We start from the raw sequence: 6,000 nt of genomic DNA, 5'->3' as shown, positions 1-6,000 counted from the left end.
GGGGGGGGGGGGGGGGGTGAGTGCAGAGAATTAAGGTTTTCTTTTCTTGGCTGTCTGCTTCATGACATGGATGTCAGCTGTGCCTTTGGCCAGCTGGCAGCCAATGGAGGGAGAGGAGGGCCAAATATTTACTGCACTTCTGTACACAACTAGAGTCGGGTTCCAGTTAAAGAGCCTCCACACAACCTGCCTGTTTGGGGGCAATCTGGCACTGGATGTTCACCCTTTTAACCTGAGAGGTTCGGGTTCAGTCAGGGTTTGGGGAGGGGATGACAGGGAGCTGCAGTGAGGGCCTCGGTGTGCACGCAAGGTGCTGAGAGGCCCTTCAGGAGTATCAGAACTGTGACGTTTATCTGCCACATATTGCGTGAAAAGTTGTAGAGCTACAGCCGGTAGCTCTGAGACCCTCCCCTGTAGAATGTTTCATTGCTTGGGTGTCACATCTGATGTCTTAACGTCGCAAAGTCTCCAAAGTGATGTTTTGCGGAAAAGTTCTGAAGCGTTAATATCTTTACCTCTTGTTCATAGCACCTTGAGCGACCTCAGTTTGAAGTTCACGTCCAACAGGGCCGATGAGCTAACTGCTAGTCTGAACACAGCCAAGACCAGTGTTCTTAAAACGGCATCAGTCTTCAGAGTTTCACGGCGGTTTATGCGGACAGCGTTTCTACGACCGTCTGTTTCGCAGGATGCAATCATTTCCCTTGAGATCTGTGGCCATAGCGCTTCCTGTGCAGCCTGGGGTTAATTTTGGCAGCAGTTCCATAGAATTTCTGCCGAAATAACTGTGTGATGCAAAACTGGTGGTGATGTGAAGGTCTTCATTATATGAAATGCTGAAGATTGGAGCTGATTCAAGATGGCAGCAATCTGCTATGGAAGTATGTCTGTTCGGACAGGCCAACATTAGCTTGTCAGAACAGTGAGCAGGGCTAGTCCTGGAGCAGGTTGCTGCTGCCATCTTAAAACAACTCCTGTTTTCGAAACTTATACCGGTTCCTGTAAATGCTAAGATTTAAGCTTTTATATTGCTATCAAGTTTGTAATACACTATTGTTTTGGCAGAAATAATGTGAAGTTACTTCTGGAATTATGCACTACAGCTAGCTGCTGTTGCTACTGTTTGCACACAAAAAAAAACCCCATAAGACTCCATGTAAATAACTGTGTACTGCAAAAGTGACAGTAGTGTAAAGGTGTGTGAAGTACTGGAGGCAGCAGTCCAGTCTTGGCTGCATTCAGACCAGCTGTTAGCCTGTCATTTCTGTCAAAAATAAACTGTTTCTCCAAACTGAGGCTGTTCAAAGAGCTACAAGGAATGAAAGTTTAAAGCAAAAATGGTCTTCAAATTTTGAATAATCTACCCCATCTCATCTTGTTCCGCATCCCACCAACCACCTACAGCCACCGCTCCAAATATACGACCAGTTTGCAGCAATTCAGGTTTCTCACAATGCGTCTTTTACTCATGGAGGGCTAATTACTATAGCACAACAATTGTCAGCTAACAGCAAACTGTTTACAAGCAGCAGAAGCACCTTAACAAGTTCTAATCTCAGCTACCGCTTTGTGATTTTGGACCATTGCCATTTCACGATTTTGCTGGAAAAAAAATAACCGTGTCCACACAATTGGGTTGAAGATTTTGGTTGAAATAACCCAAGTCCTGCAGCTGAAAACCCCTCTAAGGAAACAGGCTTCAGGTACAGAGACATGTGCTGCTGCTAGCTGGGGATCTTTCTTTTTCTTTTTTTTTTCTCCAGTCCAATGGGTTAATGTGGAGGGGGGTATTCTGACGATAAAGTTGAGCTCACCTGTGATCATAGTTTCCGCTTTACAACCCTTTTAAAATAAACTGGCAGAATGAGACACCGTTTAGGGCAGAGTTGTTTTCCTTTTCTTTTCTTTTGAGAGTGAGGCTGGGTGGCAGATGTGTTAATAAAAGCACCCTGACTATTAGGAGACATCTTGGCGTGTCTCTACGAGGTGCTGGTGTTTTAAAGGAAACTCCAGCTTTCTCTATTATCTACAGGTCTTTATAACTTTTCCTAGTTTCAAGATGACTGGAATATCCCTTTGATTGAGTGTTTGATGACTGCACTGTTATGGTTCAGATTGTGATTAGCCTTTGTCGTAAATTTTGACCAAGAAGAAGAGGAATTTGTACAGACTGTGACACAGCAAATGGTGCTGCTTAAGGAAAAATAAACGATTTTGGAACTAATGTTGTCCATCTCTTAACACCCTTTATGTAAGATGTTTATTTATTTATTCTTTTCTCCCAATTTTTGCTTGATGGTTTCATTTGTTCATTATGAACTCTGTTAATTCTCGCCAAATGATGAAATCACTCCTGCTGGTATATACAGGTGCTGGTCATAAAATTAGAATATCATGAATATTCATACTTTTTCATGATATTCTAATTTTATGACCAGCACCTGTATATATATGTGTGTGTGTGTGTGTGTGTGTAAAAAAAAAAAAAAAATAAAATAAAAAAATAAAATAAATAAATAAAAAAAAGCCTCCTGGATCTTTGGAATAAAGTGTTATAGTTCATTAGACAGCAGCATACTAGTCCCAGGCGTTCCATTGATCATTCCCACTGATCCTTCAGAAGAACAGCAACAGAAAATTCCCACTTTCAGGCACACCTTGAACACAAGCCTGTAAAAACATCAAAAATAGTTTTGGAACTTCTCCACAAAGGAGAGAGAGTTGTTGCTGGAATGAGAAGTAACAGCAGTCAGTGAATGATGATGTGATTATTTAGGATTTCTTTCTCCCCCACTCAGACAGGCTGCCATTGAATCAAGTTGAGCAGTAAAAAGGATTGTTTGGCGTGTGATTTTCACTGTAGAAAAGTGATTTTAAAAAAGGAGCAGAGCTCATTTCATCTGTGTTGTTCAAGGAGCCAGTTTCCCAATCAAATGTCCCCCTTGTTTTGTCAGAAATCTGTTGTCGCCTATGATGCGTCTTATTAATCATTCTTTTGGTACACCTTTACTCGCCGTGGTAGGAACAGCCCAGGTCCTGGCATGTGCGGTAGCTTTATGTTCCTTTGAAGTCATGCTAGTTAGCCAGCATTCACAGTACCAAGGACCTGTAACAGCTAAATGGAGTGCGTCCGTAACTGGGTGTGTTTCATAAAACAACAAAACGAGTCAGAGCAGGGTCTGCAGCAGGCTTGTTATGACGTTTTACTTCTTCAGATCACTGTCCCTTCGGGTTGGGACATTATCAGATATGAGTTTGTTTTTCGGTGCTTCAGGAACAACATGTCTGGCATGAGAAAATCATTAAGGTGTGGAGCATAAACTTGTATGCTGATTAGCAGAGTTCCTTCGCTCGTTGCTGGGAATTGAAGCCTCATAATCCCACTCATAAGCTGCCATTTTGTATTTTTGGAACCAGCGATGGGAGGCTTTAAGCCCCGCCTGCTTCCCAGGACACAATCATGGTGTCATACGGCCCTTCTATAGGCATGAAACAACTGATTATAGCCAAATGTATTAGAAAAATGAGTATTTGAACATAGTGCTGCAAGGTATGAACTATGTGACACAATAGTCAACACCTTTAAAATGTAATTTCTTTCTTATTTTTATTTTACCCACAATGCCATTTGTTCATATGGAGGGAGCAAGGCTCGAAACCCATAATGGATCCAGCGTACTGGGAAGGTTGGTCCCATTATGGGTTTGACTTCTGGGTTCACATCAGAGATCTATCAATCTCTGGTGTGGACTGAATGTCAGTTATTCTTAATCAGAAACTATTTACTGGTTTGACATTTAATTCCTTTTGGGAAGCTAATAATTGTTCGCAAAGCGTGATATTTGCGTTGAACATTGCAATGACAATATCATTAGCAATAAACCCAGTTTCCTTACTTTCTCTTCTGTCATCACCATCATCTAAATTTGGGGGGGTCCCCACTGAAAATGTTTATATTTTGTGTGATGATGTGCATTCAGTGTAACACAGCGCAAAAGAGATGAGATTAAAACTGATTTATTGGATACAATCTTTTATTCTTCTCATTACTGAAACTGTCCATGACTAAATGGAATTAGTGGTCGTTTTATGCTTCATTAAAGTGCTTAAAAATCTGCCCCTAAGTCCTTTTATGAAGAAAATACATTCCAGTGTTTCCAGTCTTTAAAAAATACCTCACGTTTGTGTTTCATGCGAGAGTATAGAAACAGTCCTTCCTCTTGTAAAATAAATCTGCTTAAAAAATTAACTTAAAAATCCTAGAATATTGTATAGTTAATACATAAAATCTATTGTAAAGCTATGGGGTTGTAGAATAATTGTGTCCTGTTTGACTGACTGATGATGATGAGGAGGAGGATGCTGTGTTGTTTTGTTGACAGTGACTTTAGTTTTTCCACCTGACATTTCACCGGTCTAGCTTTCAGCCTGACTGAGACTGTAATAGTTTTCTGCCTAAAACGGATGTAATTTTATTTTTTTACTTTTTTATAGAAGGATAACCTGTTCCACACATGAAGCTACAAAGTCTTTATCAAACTTATGCCTTGTTTTTGTTGACATGTTTTCCTGCGGACGAGTTAGCTGAAGTATTAAGCTAACATTAGCTCGCTCCTCTGCTTTTAAATGACAGATTGTTTGGGTCGTCTCGTTATTTTGTTGTAGTTGCAGTTAGTTATTTGCCAACAGAATTTGTTTAGAAACATTGTTTAGATATTGGTCTGCTATAAATGTTGTGTTCAGTGTTAGACTTCGTAGTTCTAGGATGCCTGCAGGCTTCAGTTGATTCTCTTCACATCTATTTCCATCTTACTGGCGGGAGGCTACAGGAGCCTGCATTGGCCAAAATAGTCTCATTCACCTTAAACGTGAAATGTGACAACAACTTAGATTGTTAGAAAAACTTACATATTAATGAAGTAACATTTGGTTACAGAAATTTAACAAGAAATTTGTCATTTGCAAAACTGCTTCCAGTGGCTTTAAACTGTTTTATTAATATCATAAGATAAATTATTTATCATATTATCTCATGATAATGAGGCTTGTTTTGCAGTGATAATGTTTTTTTTTAATTTACAAATAGCTCAAGATGATAGTTTTTTTTTGGGGGGGGGGTTTCAAGATGAGTCAATATATTTAGTTTTCTTTTAGGAAAAAAAAATCTGAGAATATCAAAATCATTTCAAAATTACCATAAAGCAAAAATGATTTCTCTTTTTTATTAGCGGTCAGGACATTCATGTGGGCAACAGATTCAAGTTAAAAATGACACATCACCAAACACATCCATATCTTGAATTACTCTTACAGATCACCCTAACGTGTCTGTACCGCAGTAATGAATAATGACACAAACGTTTTTGCACAATCATGATCATGCCAATACCTTGAGATAAACACTCGTGTCTTCCGATAACAAAATTAAACTAACTTGCATATCTTGAGATGACAGAGTTGTCAACTTATGAGCTCGAGAAAATCACATCAGTATTAATAATTGCAGCTCCAGCTGTTCTCAGGTTTCTGTCCAAACTCTTGTCTTAGTTGTTTAAATTAGCCAGTCAGTCAAATCTTCTGTAATTAGGTTTGTTTGTATGTTCAATTCGTTAATAACTGTTCTACCCAAAGTCATCTGCTCAACCTATTATAAATAAGCATTTCATTATGATTAAAATCTTTATGTAGTTGCTCTTCCTAATAGGTTTTCTAGATTTAAATGCTGTATGCAGCAGTTGCTTATTGGAAGGACTGCTTTTGACTTACAGAAGCAGGTCACGCAAATCACAAGCGTATATAACAAAAAATGCAAGAGGTAATTAGCATAATGAGAAGAACACCACTCATGGAAGACTGTGTTAGAAAACTTTTTCCCACCTATAAAGACCTTCACTGGGTCCTGTCAGACAGTGGGTGGGACTGTCTGTTGTTTGAACCTCTCTGAATAAATGTTAGGCTAAAAGTACTGTACAAGTGGAGATTTGTTGTGACACATCACTC

General features: G+C 39.3%; 1 protein-coding gene across 3 annotated transcripts in view; it reads left to right on the top strand.

The window, feature by feature from the left end:
* The window catches only part of pdzrn3b (PDZ domain containing RING finger 3b), a 118,224-nt gene that overhangs the window by 1,559 nt on the left and 110,665 nt on the right, over positions 1 to 6,000 (top strand). The window lies entirely within an intron of this gene.

Source organism: Kryptolebias marmoratus, linkage group LG4, assembly GCF_001649575.2.
Source record: "Kryptolebias marmoratus isolate JLee-2015 linkage group LG4, ASM164957v2, whole genome shotgun sequence".
Classification (NCBI taxonomy): domain Eukaryota; kingdom Metazoa; phylum Chordata; class Actinopteri; order Cyprinodontiformes; family Rivulidae; genus Kryptolebias; species Kryptolebias marmoratus.
Note: the sequence above shows the minus strand (reverse complement) of the source record. Positions and strands in the feature narration are given on the sequence as shown.